This window comes from Pipistrellus hanaki, assembly GCF_964339955.1.
Source record: "Pipistrellus hanaki genome assembly, chromosome: 1".
Lineage (NCBI taxonomy): Eukaryota > Metazoa > Chordata > Mammalia > Chiroptera > Vespertilionidae > Pipistrellus > Pipistrellus hanaki.
In genome coordinates, this window is record NC_140503.1 from 159,213,048 (window position 1) to 159,239,346 (window position 26,299).

Genomic DNA, 26,299 nt, shown 5'->3' on the forward strand with positions numbered 1-26,299 from the left:
TTTCAAAATACAGAGTTCTGAATGCACATATGTGACACAATTGTAAACTCTTTTTAGGAAAGTTAATTTTTAATTGGCAACTTTTTAAATGCCAAATTTTAATATTTTCTATTTTAGGACACTTTTTAACTGCTTGTACTGTTAAAATACAAATATGCAGGGAAATTGAGTGGCAGATATTGAGAAGCTCCCCAAGGATACAATAATTAAGTTCCAGGAGGCAAAAGTGACTATTTCCAGAAAGAAAAATAAAGCTATTTTTTAAATAAATAACTAAAATACACCAATCCAGCAGGAAATTCACAAGCTGGGACATGCTTTTTAAATTTTCTGTTCATAAATCACTAGTTATATCCTGATGGAAAATCTTCCAATTAAAAATCTCAGGACAGCCGAAACTGGTTTGGCTCAGTGGATAGAGTGTCAGCCTGCAGACTGAAGGGTCCCAGGTTTGATTCTGGTCAAGGGCATGTACCTTGGTTGTGGGTACATCCCCAGTGGGGGGTGTGCAGGAGGCAGCTGATCGATGTTTCTATCTCATCATCAGATGTTTCTAGCTCTGTATCTCTCTCCCTTCCTCTCTGTAAAAAAATCAATAATATATATAAATGTATATATATTTATTTTTTAAATCTTAGGACACAAATAACAGTTCTCACTTGCCTAACACATTTGGTTTTAGGACATATAGTAATAAATTGCAATATTACATATTTTCTCTTCAAAGTTGTCTGTTCTGTCATTGGTGATCTGTAAAGTGAATCTAGAGTATCTATTTGAAAAATCCTGATGTATAATATATAAATATTTCTGAGTTTGCAAAGAACACTCACTGCCATTCTTTTTATGTGTAAATCTTTTCATTTCTTCCTCAACTGGTTTTAACTAACTGATGTACAAATACACCCCAAACTCAGTGCAAACTATATTAAACTCATTTCTATAAGTACAATTGTATATCTTATAATAATATGCACTATACACACTAAGATGACAGCATAGCAGAGGGAAAGTTAACTCATCTCAGGACTTTTCTTGGCAGAACCTCTTTAAGACACAACTGACAAAACTTTACCTACCGCTCCTCCAATGTGGCATAGGGGCAGAAGTTTGAACCTTCAAAATAACTAGGTTAAGGTTTTGTTGCTGGAGGTAATTTGTAAATGCATACATATTGGTTTCAGGGAGAGGATGGCAATTTGCCACTAAGATGACATAAGAGCAAAGATCAAGACACTTGGCTTCTGAGTATTTGGTGCATTGCCATTGTACCACCACAACCCTGTCACAGTGTGCAGCATGCTCATCATCAACTTTTATGTAGTTATTATGATTGAAGATCATTTTTATACCCATTCTTGTATTTCATTCTTTGAGGTAGGTATAATTTTTAAATTAATTTTATATGTAGAAATAATAGAATGACGAGTGTTTTAATAACCTACATTGGGAAAGGTAGGGTTAGAACTTCAACTCAACTCTCAAGCTTACACCCTTAATACTGTACCACAATGATTCTGGGGGTGGGTCACCACAGCTGAATGTCAGAGGACATTGTGTTGAGTGACAAACTCAGGTAAAGGACACCAAAAAGAAAAGTGAAAGAATTTTGGATAATTTTGCTCAATTTGCTACTTTGCTATGATTTGAACATATTTGTTTTCACAAATATACCTCAATAATTAAGTAGAGTACTATGCAAAGTAAACACGCTTCATAAAATGGTAATTATAATAGTTAAATCCAATTTCACAGGTAGAATAATTAAATTACTTAACCCCCTGCAACTAGTCAGTGATATAGTCAGACTCAGATCACAGTCTTAAACTTAATATGGCATTCTCTTCATTAAATAAAATTACCTCCCCAAAATAATAATAATACCAATATCTGATGATTATAAAGTGGTTGCCATGTGCCAAGCCCTGTTCTAAGCTCTTTACTCATTTAGCCTTTACAATGTCAATCAGGTAAGTACTAGTTTCACCGTTTTATAGAGAAGGAAACTGAGACAGCCAAGTTTAATTCATTGAGCTGTTTTAGACTGGAAATGATGGCTCCAGGGTCTTGCACTCAACCAATAGACACTATTGTATTTAATAATAGTTACATTTCTCCTCAAGGATTTCACCAAGAGTGAAGTCAATAGGTACCATCTTTGACTGAGATTAACCTCTAATCTGATACTTAATGATATTATAATTAAAGATAATTAAAGCAGCCTTCGATCTAATCTTCTTGGACTTATTTGAGAGACTCAGACTCAACTCACAATTGTTAATGACAACTTACAAATAATGTTTGAATTCACATTGATTAATTTATCAACTTTCCATCCCTTCAACAAATATTTATTAAAAGCCTACTGTTAACCAGAAACTCTGCTAGGGAATTAAACAAATATCTCTGCTCTCATAAACTTGTGCTCCTGTGTGGAAATAAACAATAAAGAATAAATATGATAAAAGTAAATTTTGTATTATATTTTAAGTTCAAAAATAGTGTGAACAAAAACTGAAAGTAAAACCCCTAACTGGTTTTGCTCAGTGGATTGAGCATCAGCCCATGGACTACAGTCACAGGTTCCATTCCAATCAAAGGCACATACCTTGGTTGTAAGCTCAATCCTTGGCTGGCCTGGTAGGGGTGAGTGCGGGAGGCAACCAACCGATATATCTCTCTCATATCTATGTTTCTCTCTCTCTGTCTCTCTCCCTCCCTTGCACTCTCTCTAAAGATAAGACCAGTCATATACTAGGTGTTGTTTAATACAAATCTGTTGAATAGATCCAAAATAGTCTTTGAGAGTAAATAAAGGTGTTGTTTTTTTGTTTTTTGCACATTGACACACTTCTTTTAAGACTATGTGCATTATCATTTTGCTTAATGACAATAACTTCTCTCAGAAAAAAGGAAGAAAACAAATTGGCATTTACCAGTTAATTTGCTAAAATATTGATTTCCTTAAAAACTCTATTGCAATGCATTATGGGATGTACTAAAATAAAAAAAGAAATTAACAAAAGAATGTATATGCATATATTCATAGCCCATGATTACAGACAATAGTGCAGCGAAGGCCTGGGAGTAGAGCAGGGTGAAGGAGGTTAATGGGGGAGGAGGGGGCCATTTTTAATACATTCAAAATTAAGACAAATTATTTAAAAAATGATAAATAAAAACTCAGATTCACTTCTTACTTTTAGCTCAACAATAAGATATGAAATATGTTATGGGCTGAATTTTGTCCTCTTCTCCTCACTCAGTTCCTAAAAATATAAACTCCACAAATTCATGAATTAGTCCTAAGCACCGATATTTTAGAATGTGACTACAGTTTGAGATAGGATCTTCATCGAGGTTATTAGGTTAAAACAAAGTCATTGGGTGGGCCCCAATTCAATGTGATGGCTGTCTTTATAAGAAGAAAACATTTGGACAAGGACATATACAGAGGGAAGACCATGTGAAGACACAGGGAGATGATGGTCATCTATAAGCCATGGAACAGATTTCCTCTCACAAACCTCAGAAGGAACCAGCTCTGTTGACACCTTGATTTTGGATCCAGGCTTCAGAATTGTGAAAAAACACATTCCTGTTTTTTAAGCCACACACTTCATTACAGAAGCCCTAGAAAACTCATGCTGAGCATAAAGCTAACATGGCTCTTCATAAAGGGCCTACAAAAAAAAAGGAAGATTCCTTGAGAGCATGGGAGGTACCATATTTTCCGGCGTATAAGACGACTTTTGAAATGAAAAAAAGTCAACCGAAAATCAGGGGTCGTCTTATACGCCGAGTATATCCCGAAAATCGTCTGGATATGCCGCTAAACGAATTTTCCAACTTGATCCCGCACCAATCACTGCAAGGCTGCTCGGACCGCCTCTCTAACTCAGCAAATCCAAGCAGGCTTTTTATGCATGCAAATTATACATGTTCTGTACCCAAAGCTACACTGTGTTCTAGTAAAAAGCCTGCCTAGATTGGCCAGGGTCAGAGAGGCGGTCTATTAAAAAAAGAACTGGTGTTGCCTCGGAAGTGGGGGGTAGTTTTATACAGTGAATATAGGCCTAAACCTATGTTTTAACTTTAAAATTAGGGGGTCATCTTATACGCCGGAAAATACGGTAAACTAGAAAGTTATTCAGTTTCTTCTGTTAGCAATGGCTTTCCTATTTGCTTGAATGCTGCAGTCCTGATTTAGCTTGTACAGTATTCAACTGTATAGAAGTCGTTCACCCTGAGAAGGAAGATTCATTTGATGTGAACCCCAATAACAAATTAGTCTGTTGAGATAGACTCTCCATTTATTATTTATAAATAACAAAAGTCTAGTAGCCATTTGCTAATAGGTGCTCCTCAAATACTCACTATACCTGGGAAACCCTCAGACTAAACTGTGGAAAGGAATGGGGGAGGCAAGAAAAGAAGTTTGGGATTAGCTAGATTGGATAATTTCAGTGGGCTCGAAGGTTATAATGGCTGTTAGTGGTTGTGTGGTACCTGGCTCTGGGGTGATTAGGACAAGTGGATAGTGATCCTGGAGTAGAAGAGTGTAATACAGGAGGTGATTGGGTGTGGGTTCTGGATTGGATTGTTTGGATTGAAAGGGGTGCTTTGGGGCAAGTCCTGTGCTACAATAATTTGAGATATTAGCTAATCCAAGGAGGGGCTGTCTCTCCAGGATCAGCAAGGTCTCTGAAGTCAAAGTGGCAGAATACATAAAATAAAAAAGACACACTTAATACATAGGAATTGCTTCCCTTCCTAGCAATTTTCTTAGTGTGGACAAAAAGAGGGCCACGTACTAAACCTGACAAAGTCAAGGGAGGCCAGCATGGCAGGCCCTGCAAACTCAGAGATTTGAAAGTAACCACATAGGATGGTCTCAACATAAAAATTCCTCACTGAGAGCAGGCCATGGCAGGTAGTGATGTCCCAGGCCTGTAGCTTCCTTGACCAAGGTTAATCTTTACCTTAACTGAGCCTGTCTACTGTCTTTTTGCATCTAAGATAATATACCTTTGAAATGTCAGAGTAATTTTTTCCAGACCATTTAGGGCACAACCACCACACCAGAGCAAGAGACCACAGATTGCCTCATTGTTATCTCACTCCCAGCATACTATCTCTATGTGCTGTAAATGTTCATTGTTAACTATCCTGTTCCCACCAATGCAAAAGAAATATTTGTCTCTGTTTTACACTTTATCCAACTCCAGAGATTTCCCCATTTTTCTTTCTCCTGTCCCCTTAATCTGCCACCAATGGATTTCATGCAACCTTCTTTACCGCTCCTTCTTTTATTCTAAAATATATAATTGCCATTCTCTGGAGCATTTTCCCAACTCACAGGAAACCAAAGGAGTGGAATTAATGGGAACTTGAACTCCAAAACTCTTTAAGAAGCAAAGAGTTTATTATTCAGGAAGATCTGTGCTGATGCTATTTACACTAAATGGCCAAGCTCCCAAGTTCTCCAACTAAATCTTTCCCACTTGCATTTCCACATATATGTTTCCCCTATACCCTTAAAAAAACTGCCCAAACACTGGATAGGTAGTTTGGCCTTTTGAATATTAGCTTCCCTTCTCCTGGGTGGTACGATTCAAAATAAAATAGCCCATCTTTCTCTGCTGTAATTCTTAGCCTTCAGTGTTTGTCTCTGCCAGGTGGATCAACTCTTTCTGTTTGGTAACAAATTAAACTATGTAAATATCTTAGAGCCAACTTTGAGAGTTCTTTAGCTATTTAGGTTTACTAAACACTGGACAAAATATAAAGAATTATATTCTTCCTGCTTTTGCCTGATATTGAGATCAGGTGTGTTTGCTTCAATACCATTGAGATGATTTATTTCTTCCAATGAAATACTCAGAATAACACCAGCCATATAAGCACAGTCTCTTAAAATGTATTGAGATTATAGAATTTACTGAAATATAGAATAGTACTGAGTTATCCCTAGTCAATCTGTCTTAAAGCTGCAGAGTGAGAAGTAGGTTTTATCCAAGACTATGATTAGAGACAAGAGAGTCATGTCTGATTCTCAGTTCCATGTGCTACATTCCCATCTTCTGGGTGATTCTAGGACAAGTTGAGAAATAATAAACAAAAGTAGAAATTTTTGGTATGGAATCATAAAATATACTGCCATTTCATTAGGTATATATTAGAAGCAACTATCTAAAATTATTAAAATTAAAATCATTCAGAGGATATACCCTATCTGCCTATGATAATACACATTTATAATAAAATGCAAATTGCAATTTAATTAAAAAAAAATCCTCTGGAGACTAGCCCTAGCTGGTTTGGCTCAGGAGACAGAGCATTGGACTACAGAGTGAAGGGTCTCAGGTTCAATTCTGGTGAAGGTCACATGCCTGAGTTGGGGGTTTGATCCCCAATAGGGGACATGCAGGAGGCAGCCAATCAATGATTCTCTCTCATCATTGATGTTTCTATCTCTCTCTCCCTCTCCTTTTCTCTCTGAAATCAATAAAAACATATTTGAATGAATAAATGAATAAATACTAAATAAAAACTCTGGAACTCTTTGTGTTCACTGATCTGAATTGACAAGGTGCCCCACACATTGTGGGAGCACACAAACACACATGCATTAAATTAAAATAAATGTTAATGCTAGAGGGGAAGAGAAAGGAGAAAGAACAGAGTCCTGTATTGTTAAATTCATTGTTATTGAGTGTCTTCAAGTTTAAAATAAGCTGCTATCACTTATAGAATTTCTCTTCCCATAACTACTAGAGAATTTTGAAGAAGCCACATGTCAGTTGAAAAATGTATCCCTTTACGTTTCAAGTGGTGCCAAAAGGTGTTAAGAAAGAATATTAAATTGCAACAGGCTCTTCTCTAAATTCATTACAACAGCTGAACTAAAACCACTAAGTCAAGCAGAGTCTTGACTTGTATCATATTACATGTACAAGTCTAGTAAGCATCATTAAATGTGGTATTTATATTTAAAACAAAGTACCAGAATTATTTCTCTAACTAAATAACTACTGCAGTTCTTCACAAATCAAGGTGAAGCTGGAGTTATGAACATACAGAAGACCATCATGATTAGTAAGAAGGGGTGGAGATGACAGAAGTTATTACAAAGCTATGCCACATTCCTAGCCTGCCATGGTGTGATCACTAAGGATCTTGACTAGGACAACAGTGTGGTATGACTGAGATGATGTGTGGTGAGATGATGTGAAGCTTCTGTTCAGGAGATGAGGCAAAGGGAGTGTAGATATTGGATAAACCCTCACAGGAATGTAAACCACAGCCCTAGGTCTTAATAGTCATCTTCTATGTTAATATGTGTTCCTATTTGAAAGAAAACCTCAAATATCTCTTTGAACTAGATCAGTACTCGCCAATAGAAATAGGATGTGAGCTAACTTTTTGATTTAACATTTTCTGGTAGCTTCGTCAATAAAAGTAAAAAAGAAACAAGCGAAATGAATATTAATTATACATTTTACTTAATGCAACAAAGCCAAAACATTCAATATGCTTATTTGTGAAATTATGGAGATATTTTACCTTATTTTATTCCATACAAAGTTTTGAAATCAAGTGTTTTTTTTTGTTTTTTTTTTTTGTTTTTTTTTTTTTTTTTGTATTTGTATTTATTTATTTATTTATTTATTTATTTATTTATTTTTACACTTAAAGCACAACTCAATTCAGATTGGCCATATTTCAATCCTCAATAGCCATATGTGGTTAGTGGTTACCATTTGTGGCTATTGACAATACATATATAGATATTATAATCTATTTTGTAGAATTTTTAGAAGGAAAATGTATGTTTTAAAAGGAAAAACTACTGAAACCAAATGAACGTTGTATATCAAGCTAAAATTTCTACTCTTGGTAACACCCACCCCATATTTGTTGCCAAAATTTGAGGTTTTAGAGGTTATAAAGTTGATATAAAATATCTTTTTTAAAAATTATATTTTATTGATTTTTCTTACAGAGAGGAAGGGGGAGAGATAGAGAGCTAGAAATGTTGATGAGAGAGAAACATCGACCAGCTGCCTCCTGCACACCCCCTACCAGGGATGTGTCCGCAACCAAGGTACATGCCCTTGGCCGGAATCGAACTTGGGAACTTTCAGTCCGCAGACCGACACTCTATCCATTGAGCAAAACCGGCTTTGGCTGATATAAAAGATCTTTGGACTCTCTAACCTTAGTTGAAATCACTTCTTTGTTAATGGATCTGAACTATCTATGATTATGGTTATACTACCCAGGGAGATGATCCAGAAAACTCATCCCAGTATCAGATACCTTATGAGTATCACAATTAAGCCCTTAAGACCAAACAAAAAAAAAAATACACTGACTTCTAGGTAACACTGATTATCTATGCAACTCATGCATTCAATTAATGTAACTTGTACATTTTTTTTTCAGTTACATTGGGTTCCACATTCAATATAGCTGACAGATTTAACCATGTGGAAAATTATTGTGTGTCCATAACTGTGATACTTTGGGGGCTTTTAAAGATTTTAAGTTTTCCTTCCCTCAAAAATTTATTTAAAAAGTGCTTACCATGTTCATAGATAGCAAAACACTGAGAGCAAGACAGGAGAAGTATGAATTTATGTCACTAGTCACTTATAGTTTGGTTTAGAGGAAGATACACATCAACTTAATGTATATGATTAGTGTAAAAATTACATTAAAAGAAAAGGGAGAAATTCATTAACCTTGGATTTGTCAGGAAAGACTTCATAGAGAGATTCAAACTTATAATGGTCACAAGAATAATTTGGTTGGATTGACAATTTAGGACTGTGGAAAGAGTTTCAATAGAGGAATAAAACTGAGTCTTTCCACTGTATGTTCAGTGGATTGTGATAAGAACAGCCTAAATTAATTGGAACTTTGTGTCAAGGGATAATGACAATGGCTAGTATTGAATGTATGAATGAATATACATATGTGAACATACATATATGAATGAATAGATTCATATATTCATAGCAAGCCTATAAAACCTAGTATTAATATTTCCCTTTTATAGATTAAAAAACTGAAGTACAAATATGTTAAATATCTAAGGGTTTTTTTTAGAGCTGGAAGATATATAATGAGTTTGGGTTGGTATTTTTAACTCAGAGTAATGGTAGAAAAGCTTGTGGAATGAGAACATCCATATAAGATTGAGACTAGCCGAAACCGGTTTGGCTCAATGGATAGAGCATCGGCTTGGGGACTGAAGAGTCCTGGGTTTGATTCCGATCAAGGGCATGTACCTTGGTTTGCGGCCATATACCCAGTGGGGGGTGTGCAAGAGGCAGCTGATCAATGACTCTCTCTCATCGATGTTTCTAACTTTCTATCTCTCTCCCTTCCTCTCTTTACAAAATCAATAAAATATATTTTTTTGAAAAGATTGGGACTAGAAATCATATCTTGGGAATGAAGTTTATATTATTAATTCACTATAAGAAAGAATTTAAAGAGAAGAATAGTAAAGGTCAAGATCTATGCTATGAAAAATGTTCAAAGTTGAAAAGGGAATTAAAGAGATAGGAAAGATAGATGATCCGCAAGGAATGTACAGTGTGATAGAAGCCAAGGAAGAAATAATGGAAAACTAAATCAACTGGTGCATGAAGACCAAGAAAAATAAGAAAAATAAATAAATAACAACAACAACAAAAACCCATGTTATCTATTTAAAAGAAAGGAGGAATTCAATAGAATGTGAAGGCAGTTCTCGGTGAAATAGGAAAAAATGGAATGTAAGAAAGGAAGCAAGGAGAATAAACCTTAGTCTTAGAATTCTGGTATGGTACCACAAAGAAGAGAAGTGTAAAACTAAAAAAATAGTGACACCTATGAAAAACTTCATTAACAAACTACATCACCAAATAGTTGTTGAATGATTGGGGATGAATGTGTTAGCTAGTCCTCCAAATTACTTCCTTAAGCACAGAAAGAAAGATGAAAAGAAACGGTAGGAAATGATGGCAGACACATTAGTGAAAAGAGGGCAGTCTATGCAGCCTGTAGAGAAAGTATGCTTTTTTTTTTTTTTTTTTTTTAAGTCTCCACCTGAGAATACATTTTTATTGATTTTGAGAGAGAGAGGAAGGGGCAGAGAGCAAAAGATATCCATGTCAGACAGAAACATCGACTGGACTGGGGATTGAACCTGCAACTTAAGTATGTGTCTAGACCTGGAATTGAACCTGCAACCTTTGGTGTACTGGACAACGCTCCAATCAACTGAGTCACCCAGCCAGGGTGAGAAATTTTACATTTTAAACTAGTAAAATCATCTTCCTAGAGTTAAGAACCATTGAGCAAGATTGGGAAATTATTTGATAAAAAAAAAAACTAATAGAGCACTGGTAAGTATAAATAAATTATTGTTGAATATTGGGAAATGTTTAATTGTGATTTGACACCATTCTTTTATAGTAAGTAATGTCTTCATGGCTTTACATTTTCCCCAACAAAAGATTCAACTAGAAATGGAAGGAGAAAATGGCAGTTAAAAAAATTGTTCACCCTGGGTGATTCCTCAGTGGTTAGAGCATCAATCAATGCACCAAAAGAGTGCACCAAAGGGTCACAGGTTCGATTCCCAGACAAGGGCCTATACCTGGGTGGGAGGCAACCAATCAATCTCTCTCTCTCTCTCTCTCTCTCTCTCTCTCTCTCTCTCTCTCTCTCTCTCTCTCTCTTTCTCTCTCTCTCTCTCTCTCTTCCCTCTCTCCACTTCCTTCCCTCCCTTTCAATTTTCTAAAAATCAATGAAAAAAATATTCTTGGATGAGGAGTAACAATAATAACAAAAATGTTCATGTACTCACTGTAAAAAAACAAAGCCTTATAGCTGAAACTGGTTTCACTCAGTAGATAGAGCATCAGTCTGTGGACTGAAAGGTCCCAGGTTTGATTCTGGTCAAGGGCATGTACTTTGGTTGTGGGCACATTCCAGTTAGGGAGTGTGCAGGAGGCAGCCTGTCAATGTTTCTCTCATCGATGTTTCTGGCTCTCTGTCCCTCTTTCTCTCCCTTACTCTTTGTAAAAAATTAATAAAATATATTTTTTTAAAAAGCCTTATAAAAAGAAATAATATAATGATCTAGTAAGCAGAAATAAATAGCTGACAATCATAAGTTGTCTTGAAATTTTATGCTGTTTTCCAACTATTCTCCACTTGATCTGAAGGTATATTGATCTAATAAGGATTCAGGGATGTTTGACTAGGTTTTAAGTGTATGGTTTATATTTATTTGAATCATAGGAGAAGAGAATATCTTTTTCAAGGAAGTAGACAAGTCAAAAGGTAGGAATAATTCTGAGTCTCAGGGTCTGTCACTGAAAATGTCTTTTTGGCCCATGCATACAACCTGAGATATAAGACAAAGACAACAAAGAAAAGAGTGAAACTGGAAAGATTTTACATTAGTGGTTGCTTCACTGAGGATAAGAATATCTTTGGAACACAGGTCAAGATCAACACTACTGGATTGTCAGTAGTGATATGACAAATATGAATAAGAGTGCCTTTTGTAAGCAGAAGTAAATGTGGGAGATGATGCAAAGAGAAATAAATGCAAGAGAGGAAGAAATTGACAATATCTATTTGAAGTCAAAGAAATACCTCATTGAACACACCCTAGACATCTTCTGAGAATAGTCATGAATCTTTGGACATATTTGAATATGCTAAAGTTCCTGAAAATCAAGAGAAAATTAAGCTTTTATTTGACATTTAAGACCTTAATTACCTCCAGGCTTAAATTAGAAAATAAGTTAATTAAGCAATATTAGTGGTAATTAGAGGCAGAAAAAAATTATTAATCTGAGTAACTATAGAATATTTGGCATAGAGATCACAAAATTCTTAAAACAAAACCGTTAATACTTAGGCAATATATAATTTTATTTCTCCATTTCATATTAAGTACATCAATATACAAAGCTCACTGACTGGAAGGAAACCAAACCACTTGTGATTTTTTTTCATTTCTTAGTTAGACTGCTAATTACTACATGCAAAATATCAGTTGCACAATAACGTTTAAGTATAATGTCAAGTCACTTAAACTGAAGAAATCATAAAGATAATAATCTCTATATTGAGAAAGATGAATGTTTTTGCATGCATCTGAGGAAATAAAGAGAAGTCTATAAAAAAAAAAAATCAAAGAAAAAAAAATCAAGTTGATTTGTAAGGGCCAGAACCAGAAGCATCTGGTTGCCAATGAAATCTAATGAAACTTAGAACTTAACTTTAGAAAGAAGAAAAGGTCCCCCAAAATATTTTAGGAAATACATAAAATTACACCTATTCTAAAAGTATTTTTTAAATTGTTGATTTATAATAGTTAATTAAAAGGGAATAAAAACTATGGGTTGAAGCTAAAATTAAATTATGCCTTCCTAGATCTTGGTGAGTGAGAAGTAGAATAAGTTAAATAGGTAAGAAGCCAAAGGTTGTAAATATCACCCTGCTAGAGAAACTTTGGGGCGAGAAATTGTGTATTTCATATAAGGCAAAATAAATAGAGGTCAGTTCAAGGAGCAATTGCATTAAAATTTTAGAACTGTGCAGGTGCCTTGAGTTATAAGAAATTGCCCAATTTAAACTCATGCTAGCACAGTTCTATACTAATAGAAGATAACTAGTAAATACGTTTTAAAGAAAGATTAGACCCCATTCTAATTTGTCTAAAATCTATACTGGGTATCATTCTAAAAATTCCAATATATGCCTTCCTTATCTGTGTAATTTATCATTAGATCAACAGATAACCAAAAAGTTACACATCAAGAGAAAAAGAGACTCAGAGAGGCAGCCAAAGAAATGCCAGAGTAGAAAAGCAAAGGAAAACACAGACAGCCAGTCAGATAAACTGTTAATAAGAGGAGTGCCAAGATTCCCATATGGGCAGTGCGGTAACACTGTATGTAGACGTACACTAAGCATTTTAATGGCCAATTTTTACTAGAAACTAAAAACAGTAGGTACTAGACAACAGTGCACTCATTATTATTTTTCCTTGAGCCAAACACACATATAAAAGGGGGGGAATGCTATCGATTGGAGCAAAACCAAAAGGGAAAATTTTTAATGAGTTAATATATCCCAAGTAAATGATACTGTCCCTAGAATAATTAGCATCTTAGAACATCTGTTATCTCATCAGAGAAAACAAAATCTAATTTCATCTCCTGATAGTCTAAAACATTTTTAAACCTCCAAATGACACCTTCGTGCTGTGAAGAAGTGTACAACGCAAGGTAATTGCAGTTGCAAAACTACATGGAGCTGGGAGAGGCAAGTATTTTATTGGTCATTGCTATTAGACATTAATTTGCTATTAATGAATGCAGATTTGGCAGCTGGGCTGCATACCTGTGAACCCTAAATCCCTATTGTGTGTATATGTGATAAAAGCTTAAAAACACAGTAAGACCACAGGAATGTTTTCATTTTGTCTTTCCTTTAACAACTTGTGTAATATACCTTTGGTTCTCTCATTATGTAAAATCCAGTGAGATGAAACTCTGAGGCCTTGCACCTTTAGACACAAGAACATGCCTCCTGTCCCAATAAAAGATGGTAGTTCTTCAGGTAACACATGTTCCCAGCCCCCAGTTATGTGCCACTTAGCTTAGGACTGTGGTTGGCAAACTGCAGCTCACAAGCCACATGCGGCTCTTTGACCCCTTGAGTGTGGCTTTCCCACAAAATGCCACGGCTGGGGTGAGTCTATTTTGAAGAAGTGGCTTTAGGAGAAGTTTAAGTTTAAAAAATTTGGCTCTTAAAAGAAATTTCAATCATTGTATTGTTGATACTTGGCTCTGTTGACTAACGGGCTTGTCAACCACTGGCTTAGGACAAGAAAAACTTTATCTACAGAAGGCCAGTCTTCAAGGTAAAACTGCTAATTGTCTCCCAATATGTATTTTCTCATTCTTATAAATAGTAATATAAGCTAAGTTTTATACGGGCACATGGCTATATAAGAGACCAGAGAACAGATGGTGAGAAAACAAAAATAGATAGATCATGAGCTGATAAAGTTCAGGAAAGGAAGGGAAGAAAATAATAAAAACACCAGAGAAATTAAGACAAAATTACACATTATATTGCAAAGCATGGAGTATTGGAAGATAAAAGAAAGAAAAATTAAAGAGAGTGCAATGGGTTTTATGAAATAATAATATGAAAATCAGACAAAAGAAAACACAAAATATTAAAATATAAATTTTAAAAGGAATTTTCCAAAAATAGAGAAGGAATTAAATTTATGGATACAAATGACATACCTTATATCAGGACCATTTCAAAGTGAAATGCATCCTAGTTACATTGTTTTGTAAAATCAAGAAAAATTCTCTGGGTTGGCAGGCAGCACATCTGAATAATTTCTATGTCGCTAAATATCAGTCTAATCTCAGTTTTTTCTACTACAATATCCAACATTAAAAAAAATAGCAGGAAAAAAATGACAAGCTCCACAAAAAACAATCATCCAAAAATTCCATATTTTTGAACAAGCAAAACAAAAGAATATTGCTATGAGCTCATCTTGACAAAGTGACTTGGGTAATAATTTTTACAACAGGAAAAAATGGGACAGTTACAGTAAAGTGATTAAAATAAACATTGACTCTATTTAATGAAAACATATGGGAAGACAGGGTTATAGAACTTCTTATAAATGTTATACATCCTGACAATGTAATAGTTGAGAAAAAAAGGCAAGTGAAGAAAAAGAGAAGATTGGAAAATGTTTTTAAATGTAAAGTTACTTTTTTTCTTATAGCTAGTTAAAAAACTACATATCTTAAAATCAATAAGTTGGATAAGTTTTAGTTTATTTAGCAACATATAAGTACACACTAAGAAATATAACATGGTTAACTAAATTGGGTGAGAAGAAGGAGAAACATGATAAAATAATCATTTCCGCTTCTAGAGTAAACAGTTATTTGTGTAAAATATAGAGAATTAAGGATTTCACAGAAATTACTAAGTTAAAGGTATTTTCTTGAGTAAAGGTAAAAAAAAAATTTGTATTACAAAAGAAACACATGCAAAGCAAAGGAAAGAAAGATCCAAAAAGCAAAATACATGAAATAAACCTATACAAACTGAAAACATAATGTAAAAGAACATGAAAAAATTACATCAACCATAAAAACATATTGTTAATAGATTAAACTCAACTATTACACATGAAAGAAACCAACAAATAGGAAAACAAAGTGAGACCCAATCATATGTTGAACCCAAGAGATTTCTTAAAAAAAACAAAGTATCAACTGTGCAAAACCCTCAATATGTTCCAAAAGAATATAATTTGTATGTAAAGTATTTTCCAATGACCATTAAACAAGGAAATGAGGAAAAAGAGCTAAGAAACTAGAAATGTAAAACAAATCACTTTTCAAAAAACACAAGTGAAAGATGAAATCAAAACTAAAACTTTAGAATATGTAGATAAATATCAGTATTAAAATAATTGGCTAGCAAAACTCATGGGAGATACCTAGTAAAGCCTTAAAGAATAATTCTACTTTAAATATTTATAACAACAAAATTAAAATAAACAACTACATATAAAAAACTTTGAAAAAGCATAGCACCAAAACCCAGGAAAAGCAAAATTGAGGCGTTAATAGAAATACAAGTTGAAATAAATGAACTAGCAAAACACTAAAAAACTATTAGATAAAATTGGTAGCAATCATTATTGGAAATAGCAATAAAACAAACCATTAGCTAAATGAAGGGGGGGAAAGATTCATGAGAAATTACTTAGCTTAACTTTATGAAAATACATTTTAAAATCAGGATAATGAGATAAATATTCTAGATAATATAATTTGTCAAATGTCCTAAGAAACAATAGAAAATTTTAACCACTTCTTTACATAGAAAATATAAAGAAGGCTGTCAGAATGCTACCATGACAATAGTACCTCATGGATATATAAGTCATTCCAAAGATAGTTCCAAAGTGATTCACCAACTTTAGTGCAGTGGTTGGCAAACTGCGGCTCACAAGCCACATACAACTCTTTGGCCCCTTGAGTTTTTAGCAAAGGCCAGCTTAGGAGTACCCTAATTTAGTTAATATCAATGTACCTATCGATATAGTTTAAGTTTTTTAAAAATTGGCTCTCAAAAGAAATTTCAATCATTGTACTGTTGATATTTGGATCTGTTGACTAATAAGTTTGCCGATCCCTGCTTTAGTATATTAATATATAAGAATCATTTGGAAAGCTTGTTAAAACACAGATGCTGACCCCAATCCCAGAGATTCTAACCCAGTATGTCTGGGATGAGGCCACGAATTTGTATTCAGACCAAGTTTCTATATCAGTGGCTCTCAACAGGTGGAGCTTCTGCCCAGGAAAGGCCACTTGTCTATGTTTGGCAATTATTTTTCTGTTATAGCGACAGTGTGGGATGGAACTAATGGCATTTGGTAGGTAGAGGCCAGGGATGCTGCTAAACATCATATCATACATATTATAGAATAGTCCCTACAACACAGAATTACCTAGCCCGCAATGTTAACAATGTTGAAATTCTAGGTGTTGCTAATTCTACTGGTCTCTACATTTGAAAAGTACTGTTCTAGAGCAGGAGTCAACAAATGTTTTCTCTAAAAAATCAAATGGCAAATATTTTAAGACTTGTGGGTGACATACAGGCTCTGTTGCATGCTCTTTGCTTATTTTTAATCTTTTAAAAACATAAAAACTATTCTTAGCTCACAGACTGTACCAAAACAGATCCTTTTATAAATAGTATAAATACAAATTTGGTTATAAAATACAGATACAAAGAATATAAATTATTCCATAAAATAATAATAATATATTTTATACTTAAACCTAGTTTTCAAGATTAATATAAATTGTAGCAGGTCATTAAAATCAAAGACAATAAAAGCCCCTTCATTATCACCACTTTTGTTCACCTTTCTAGCGATGGTAGCAATGTAATTATACACAATAAATTATTCTTCTAATGGTTGTCAAGCAAAATATAGTAGAAACAGCTGGGTGATCACCATATCTATTTTTTTTACTTTTCTTGTGTGTGTATATAAGCTACATTTCCCAATAGGTAAGGTCATATAACAGTTCTACAAAGCAGAACATGAGCAGAAGTGAGGTGTACTCATTCCAAGTCTGTCTAATAAAAACATTCCAAGTCATCTTGGTTCTTTCTTCCCACATCTGCCTGCTGGATACAGAGAATCCAGTGTAGCATTCTGAGGCCTGAGAACGGGAGCTGGCAAACTATGGCTCATGGGCCAGATTTGGCGCCCACCTGCTGTTAATTAGGTTTTATTGCACAGTCATGCTTTTTCATTTACGTATTGTCTGTGGCTGTTTTCATGCTACAACAATTATTGAGAAGTTGTGATAAAGATCACATGGTCAGCAAAGCTTAAAATATTAACTGTCTGGACCTGCACAGTAAAAACAAAAATTAAAAATTAAAAACCCATGCCCTAAGATAACGAAAATAAAAAATAGAAGAAGCCTATATTCCTGAATTACTCCTTGAGTAGAGCTGCCTGACCCTATTATACTGTATTTGTGCATGTAGTAAAATAAAACTTTATTTAGTTAAGTCACTAAGAATTACTGTTCATTTCAGAAGCCATTTAATGCTGACTACATTGGAAAGGTAAATTTATGAGCAAATATGATTGCTTACCTATAATATTTAAGGGAATCAACTGAATGTGAAAAATTAGATAAAAATATATGAAAGCAACTGGATACAAGATTAATGAAAAGAATCAATAATATCCATACATATATAATAATCCATTTTATGTATATAGTCACCAGTAATGGTTAAAAAAAGAACCTTCTCCATAAAATTGCAACAAAGATAAGAAGTAGCTACATTAAATTTAACCTGAATCTGGAAGATCTATTTGAACATTGCTTGGAGAAAAATTGGGACATATATCTCGATTAAAATATTTAAATTATTTTTAAAAAGTATTAACAGGGGTTGTCACTGAGAGAAAAACTAGTTGGCTGAGGAAATATTTCACTTTATGTTCTTTTGAACATTTAAATTTTGCTTTAAAAAGTTAAATGTATCTAGATGTCTCTATATACAGAAAAGACTTAACAAGTAGCTATATAAATATTACATTTAAAATTGATATATTTAACATAGATATGTAGATACATGAAAAATTTTTATGCTTTCCTATAACTCATTGGTATATAAATAAATGCAGAGGTTTGCATTTTATAATTTGAGATTTACAGAAAAAGAATTTATTTCTTAAAGGGAGCAAAGCCCTGGCTGGTTTGACTCAGTGGATAGAGTGTCGACCTGCAGACTCACAGGTCCCAGGTTCAATTCCAGTTAGGGGCACATGCCCAGGTTTGGGGCTCAATCCCCAGTGGGGGGAGTGCAGGAGGCGGCCAATCAATGATTATCTCATCATCGATATTTCTGTCTCTCTGAAATCAATAAAAATATATTTTAAAATAAATAAAAGGGAGCAAAAATACAAACAGGCAAAGAAGAGAGCCTTTGCAAAACTGAGACTAAAAGACACACACACAAAAAGAATCTTAATATCTTCTATAACATCTATCTTTCTAGGCCTTACCATTAAAAAAAAGTCATGGCCAACAAGAGAATGTTGGCCAATGATATCAAGTGGCCTCAAACATGAGAAATATTTAAAAAATATAAATAAGAGAGTTATAATAAGGCACCATCACAAACTGTTAAGATATTTTCATAATTCAAATATTACAAAAACAATTTCAGTAAAGCTAGAACCCACAAATTCTTTGCGACACATACATTGTGCTTAACATAGCTGCCCTCAGCCATTCTGATGACAACATTACTTGGAAATTTCAGGAAAGCTGTTGCTACTATAACTTCAATTCCATTATTTTAGATATGCCTTTCATGCTAGAAAATAAGACTAAGAATTCAAGGATGCAGTAAAGACATAAAAAAGTGTCTTTTCCTTTAAAGGTAGCTGTTTGTGGTTATTCAAACTGAGGGTGCTCCATGTATTCTCAATGAGTCTAATCTGCTCTGAGCACAGAATTCAAACACTACACAAAGTAGATTTTGCCCCAAATCAGTAAAAGACATTGTCTTGAAATAGATACTCTAATAATTATGTTTCCAATATAAATAATATAAACAATATTCTCAATGACCACATAGTTTTATATGTTTACACAAATTAAAAATACTTGTTGACTAATAAAATGGGTCCTTTCAATTGATTTTCACAGATTCCTTATGAGGAGGACTCTCACATTAACTGTTAATTGGCAATCAATACTAGAAGCTGTGTAATTACTGGTCTGCTCTTGACAAATCTATATTTGCTTAAAGTTTCGTAATTATAACAAAGTTTATTCTACATCATGGGGTTATGTATTCTCAATGTTTTTGTTATAAAAATAGCATCTAGCAATTTTAAAGATGACTATGAGCTATGATACACATCTTGAGTTAACTGAGAACTGGGGAGAAGATTCTGGCACCACAATGTGCAGACCAGACAAGGAGCAAGCCTTGCACAATGGTGCCCTGGTGAGCTTCACTTACTTCTAGTCACATGGGCAGCATATTAAATTACTGAATATCAAGAAACATCAATATCAGTGATTATGATTTCTTCCAGAAATCAGTGATAAAATTAATTTTTATCTTTCTTTGTTATAAGGAAAGTTTAATGTAAGATTTGTTTTAAAGACTAGAAAATAGAGCAAAGTAAAATAAATAAAGGTAAGATGGCTGAGATGAAAGAAAATGAGGAAAGGCAAACAAAATGAAATATGAAGGAGGTTAGTATATGCTATACATTGCATGTCCTAAAACCTGTGCACTAACCCTGAACCCAGGGGTAAATCTTTTAGAAGATTGATAGTGCCTATAAAGCAAATACAAATTGATAGTCATGTAAAAAAAATTTATACTCTCCTTTCTTTAATGAAACTGAAGAGAAATTTCTTCTGTGCGGTGTTTTTGAGAATGGAACTGTAATGTGATAAACATCATCCTGACAATAAATACAGTGACAAGTTTGTGTTCACAGGTCTTTTTCTTATAGTGTTTCTAGATATAGACATGTGATCGTTTCAAATTACATTTCAATAAAAACAACGCTGCAATGGGAAGAACAGCCATCTATTAATAAGCATCTATGCTACTCTTTATGGCCTAGTTTAATCAAAGGATCTACGAGCATTTTTTAATATTAAAGGGTTATATGGGATAATTAATCTCCTAACATCTGATATTATCAAAAAGAGTTAATGTGGCATTTAAGTGCTTTAAAGGCATGGAAAGTTCATCCTGGGGCATTATTTAATGGAGAGCAATTGACCAAATGTGTATAATTTGTTCTGTGGTCGGTACCTAGGCTCAGAATCAGTATACATGCATTCTGGCTCCTGGATGGCGCAGGATAGATGAAATCAGGGCCATTCTGAAAGGAATACAGTGCAACCTTCTATGGTTGATCAGAACAAAGATGGCTAACATTGAGTCATGATTTAGCAGTTATGCATATAGAAGGTTAGACTTTGGAACATTATTTATCCTGATAGGTCCTCCATGGCACCTTGCAAATGGTTATCTACCTTCTTATATAAGGTTGTCCCTTTTTTAGAGACAAAATGAAGTGTGTTCAGATGCTTCACATCTCAGGAAATAATACATGTCTGTTTTAGCAAAATAAAATGATGAACTAGACATCAAAGTAGATTTTTGTCTTAATCTCTTCCTACATTATCCTACATTCTCTAAACAGATTTTAGTCTTCTCTTCAGTTTCATTTTCTCTACTTCCATCTTTCACAGATAGGTAGAAGGTAGTTTGCATTGAATTTTCTTATTATTTGGTCTCTCTTTTCTGTTTAAGGAAATACAAAGAAATATCCCTTATTTTTCTCTAAAATTAGGGTTAAGTTTCTGTGGTTATTCCACTTTAATAATTCCTCATAAAAGAAAATACTTGAGAAAGAAATATGTTGTCAAAATACACAGTAAAACTTTTTTTTTTTTAATTTTCAACAGTTATTTCCAAAGACTCAACCATTTTCTCAGAAGTCATAACAATTTCAGTACTGACATTTTATATATTCAGTGGTTATCACAGAAGCTAATCCTAATGTCCAATACAGTTTAGGCACCTGAGTATGAATCTCCTCTTTCACGGAAGGTTAGAGGTATACAGGCATCTATTTGGCAGTTGAATAGATTGCATCAGATTCATACTGTTCGTGAGTTCTGCAGCACATGAAATAAATCTCAATGACTTCTGCATATTATATTTTAAACTAGTAGCCCATTGGCTACTACCACTGGGAGCTGTGCTGCTTCCATGGGAGGTGGGAGGGCCCCCTGTTCATTCGGTAGGAGGCGGGCCCACCGTCTCCACTCTAGGCCTGTGCTCGGCCATAGAGGCTGCAGGCCGGCCCCCTGTCCCTGTCCTTGTCTGCTCACGCTCCAGGGGGCCAGCCCAAGCTGGTGCAGCAACAAAGCAAGCACTCAGCCAGGCTGCTCACACTGCCCTCTCTCAGCAGCTGTCTCTCTGGGTCTGGGGGACTCCAGTGGGGCTGAGAGGACTAGTTGTCGACCACCTTGTGGCTATGGGCACTGCCATCTTTGTGAAGGAGAGACAGTTAATTTGCATATTACCCTTTTATTAGATAAGATGACCTGCCCCACCAGAACAAATGTGCCATATGCAGCCAACATGGTATACATACTTTGCTAATCCAATCAGACATCTCTGGTGAGTTGTCTATAAACAGGAACTGCTCCAGCTCCATAAGCATGCTTTGTGCTTTCTGGTTTATAAGATATTAATCATTTTATTCCTATCAAAGAAGAAATTTGGGGATCTAAAATTTTTTTGTCTGTTTTCTTCCTGAAGATTCTTTTGTAAACAGAGAAGGCAGAGTTCTTTACTGATGCACACCAGTTTCATCAATATAATAATATTATATGCTTTGCCACTGACATTTTAATGAAGAGGGGCAGCCACATGCTTGAAAAACATTAAAAAAAGAAAATGCAAATTCAGATTTCTTATTCTTGTCTTTCATGTCTTTCATTTTCTTTGGTCCCAAGTGGATAATTAGGTTTATCTGTTTCTCACAAGAAAAGCAGTAAGGATAACCTGGCTCTAAAGAATACATATTACACATTCTACTTAGCACTACTATTTATTAGTACTATTAGTAGTAGTATTAATGTTCTATGACTATGTCTAATTTTTTACATTAAATTTTTGGGAAATAATTGAAGTTGTAAGTTTTTTAGAGGAAAGAGCATAATTCTTGAGACCTAAAGATAGGGATACAATTCCTAGCTTTTCTACTTCCTAAGCAAATTAGTTACCTATTCAAAGTCTCAACTTTCTGTTTCGAAAAATGGAGATAATGGTACATAGCTCATGATGCAGGCTGGAGAATTATGTGTGTGGATGTAAAGCACCTATTGCAGTATTAGGCACACAGGAGGCAATCAATTAAAATATTCTTTCCTCTTGTGGGCTATCACATTATTTGTCTTCATTCTTTACTCTGCCCCCTGTACATAATTTGCCATGAGACTTTGGGTACCCTTTCCTGCCTCTTGACCTTAGGCTTTCACCAATGGGATGATAGCAGACATGATGTAAACAGATGGTGCTTGTGTTACTGACTGATTTCTTTGGGGCTTCTGTGATTACTAAGAAAAGGTCAAGTCCCAATGTGTCCATGGTCTAAGAAAGAAAAAAAACATAAAAAAAAACATGTGGAACAGAACTGAATTCAACCTGCTATTTGTAATCCAGCCTAGCCAAATCTAGACTGAGCAGCCAGTCTCTAGCTGTGAAAATTTAATGTGAATGCAAGAATGATTGATGATTGGTATAAGTCACTGACTATTGTGATGGATTGTTATGCAATATTTTGGCAAAAGATCAGAATATAGAAATGGGTACCTAGAATTAAAATACTGTTATGCCAAAACCCCAATATATGTAGCACTGGTTTTCAGATCAGGTGGTGAATGACAATAAACTACTATAGGAAGCTAGGTAAAATATTTGTTTAAAAATGTTGCGTGTGATAACTTGGAGATAGAAAATATTCCTAACAAATTTGTGAACTTAGGGAAGCAGGTGTCTAGCTTGAATATTAGAATGAACAGGCTTTTGGTAGGAGTAGTTACCAAAGTGCTCCAGGAAATTGACAAACTTGGCAACGAACTATTGGTTTGCAAGCAGATTAAGAGGACATTCAGTAAGCTCATAAATGGTAGGTTTTGCTGGGCGGGAACGTATTTTTTCCCCTATTGTAGCCTCATCAATCAGCAAAATACCATTAACTTAAGATTTAACATAGGACAAAAATCAAATATATATAATGGTGCCCAAAACTTGGGGCATTCAATAATTTAAGATCTCTTGGCCCTGGCTGGGTTACTTATTTGGTTAGAGTGCCATTCCCAATATGCCAAGATTGTGGGTTCAATCTCTAGTCAGAGCACATACAAGAGTCAACCAATGAATGCATAAATAAGCAACAAATGGATGTTTCCTCCTTTCTCTTTCTCTTTCTTTCTCTTTCTCTCTCTCTTTCTCTCTGTTTGTGTGTGTGTGTGTTTGTGAGTGTGTGTGTGTGTGTGTGTGTGTGTATCTCTCCCCCACTTCCTTTCTCATGCTCTAAAAGTATTAAAATTTAATATCTCATAACAGGTCTGGTTTTATGTAATGTAATATTATAAAACACTGAAAATCAATTAACTAAATTTTAAATGTATTAACATTGATAAAATTTTGAAACATAATACTGAGTGATAAAAGCAAACTCTGAAAGGAGTTATAGATCATGATGGAATTTATTAAACTTTTAAAACATACTCTTAAATGTTTATGGGTACACACATATATATATAAATATATAAAAAAATCATGCCTGAATATTAAATACACCAACTTCAGGAGTAGTTAAATCAAATGTGGAAAGAAGAGGATAGAGCTTTCACTGTGTTTGTAGCATTTTATTCCTTTACAAAAATTCAATCTGAAGGAAATATAGAGAAAGGTTAATTCTGTTAAATATAGGTGATGAGTACAACTTTTAAGTTGGTTTATATGATTAAAACTAAAAATAATATTAAGTGGAAAAGAAGTAAAGAGCATGTCTTTTAGTATGTAGCTTCATTCTAGTCCTTCATAAATAAGATAATACTCAAATATTAAATTATGTACTTTGCCTCTTGGATCATCTTGATGTACATTGGCCTAAAAATAGAATTTTCACAATCTAAGACAAGGATCTAGAAATTAGCATATTGTCCCTTGCACACTGTGTGTGAATGTAATGGAAGAGAACTCAATTTAGGCATATATTTGACTGACTAGCCACAAACACCAAAGAACTATAACCCTAATTATTTTACCAGTTATTTTTTAAGGGTCTCTTGCCAGTACATGCAATCAGGTACCACATACCTACTGCTCACTGTAACAAAACCTGGAGGAAAGCACAGGTCCAGAAGGGGATTATAATTAAATAGCTGAATGAAGAAAGAATGTGTCTGCCACATGAAGCCAGGAGAGAGTTAGAAAACAAGCAAGTTGTTGTGCTCACATTTTTCCTGCATAACCCATCTAGTTTCAACAAGTAGGCAGTGCATTCTTTCATCAGACTTTTACCACTGACTCATGAATAATCTCAATTTTCAATCGTACTCTGCATTTCTGAGACTCATGTGCCTGAACTGTTTTCTTTAGGAGAGAACATTGAGGGGGAAGGAATCAGGCCACAGAAGGAGGGAGAGAGAGTAGGAATGGTACTACCAATAAACAGCTCATGTAATGAATTACTGACTTCTGTAGTGCTGATGAATAAATTCAAAATTTCCCATAAACTAAACATTTTATTTTTAATCTGAAGAGCTAAATGCAATTTCTAAAGCTTTAAAAATGCAGACACTTTTTAAAGCCATCATTTTTCTCAGTAAGGTAAGTGTCCAAGGGATCCAATGGAGATGCATGCTTACTATTACATAATGGCTCTCATTTACCCAACATTACAGAAAATGTGTCCTGTGCATATTAGTTTATCCGCATAATAACTTCAGGCAAGTTGTTTTTTTTAATTTATTGTCCACGTCCCTATGCCTACAAGGTTACATCGGGCAGCAAAGACTTTTATAATACAAAATATTCACTTACACATGGGCCTGAAAGATTAATCCCCATTCAAATATTCTTCCCAGCTCCAAAAATAGCAGTAGCACATAGTTACAAATATGAAATGTTTCATATTAGACAAAATATGCTCATTCACATAACTTTATTTCAAGAGAAAGTCCTAAAAGAATTTGTTTATTATTATAAAACTAGAGGCCCAGTGCATGAAATTTGTGCAAGGGACTCAGCCCTTGCAGACCTGGCTTTGTCCGGAAGGTCATTTGGTTGTCCGGTGTAATTAGCATATTATACTTTTATTATTATAGATGAGGTTCTTATTTTAAATCAATTGACCCTTTTCTATGTCAAATTTTCTTTAATAATGAGCATCCTCTGCTCTAGTATTATCATAATTCTTAGATGAATAACTGAGGGCAAAGGCAGTCTTTCTCAATTTCTCTCATATTCATAGAACACTACACCAAGAACCTTTACAAATCCAGACCTAACTGACTTCCAAGTTAATGCTTTCAAGCATTATGTAGTCTAATTTTCCAGGAGAAAATAATAAGAGCCACCATATATGAAGCACAGTAGTACAGGGTCCTAAAGAGAGTGAAACAGACAGTAATTGTGAATGGAAACCATGGGAGCTACTAACATACAACAAGACCTTTGAAACTGAGAACACCTGCTCACCATAGCAGCAAGAATTACTACAAGTATGCCACTTTTTACTAAGGAGCTAGAAACCAATTTGAGAGACTGAGTTCTGATATTCTTAAATTCATCTTCACCCTTTGCATCTAATCTACTTCTGTTGATGATATTGAGCCAAACCCATTAAAATGTATTATTCTGGCTGGGTAACCAAGAGCATAGCATCCTATGTTACCCCTTCAATTTAACACACCAATGCAAACACTCTGCTAGACATGAGCGATAACAAATTGATTCAGACTTGATCTATGCCCCCTGGCTGCTCACAGAGAGATAAGCAATGCTCACTAAATTTCCCCATGCCCCAATCACTCTGTAGCCTAAAAATATGCATTATGAAGAGGCT

At 34.5% G+C, this 26,299-nt stretch overlaps 1 protein-coding gene across 1 annotated transcript in view; it reads right to left on the minus strand.

Annotated features, from left to right (window-relative positions):
• Window positions 1–26,299, minus strand: part of ARHGAP24 (Rho GTPase activating protein 24) — a 430,260-nt gene that overhangs the window by 290,533 nt on the left and 113,428 nt on the right. The gene's annotated exons all lie outside the window — the stretch shown is intronic.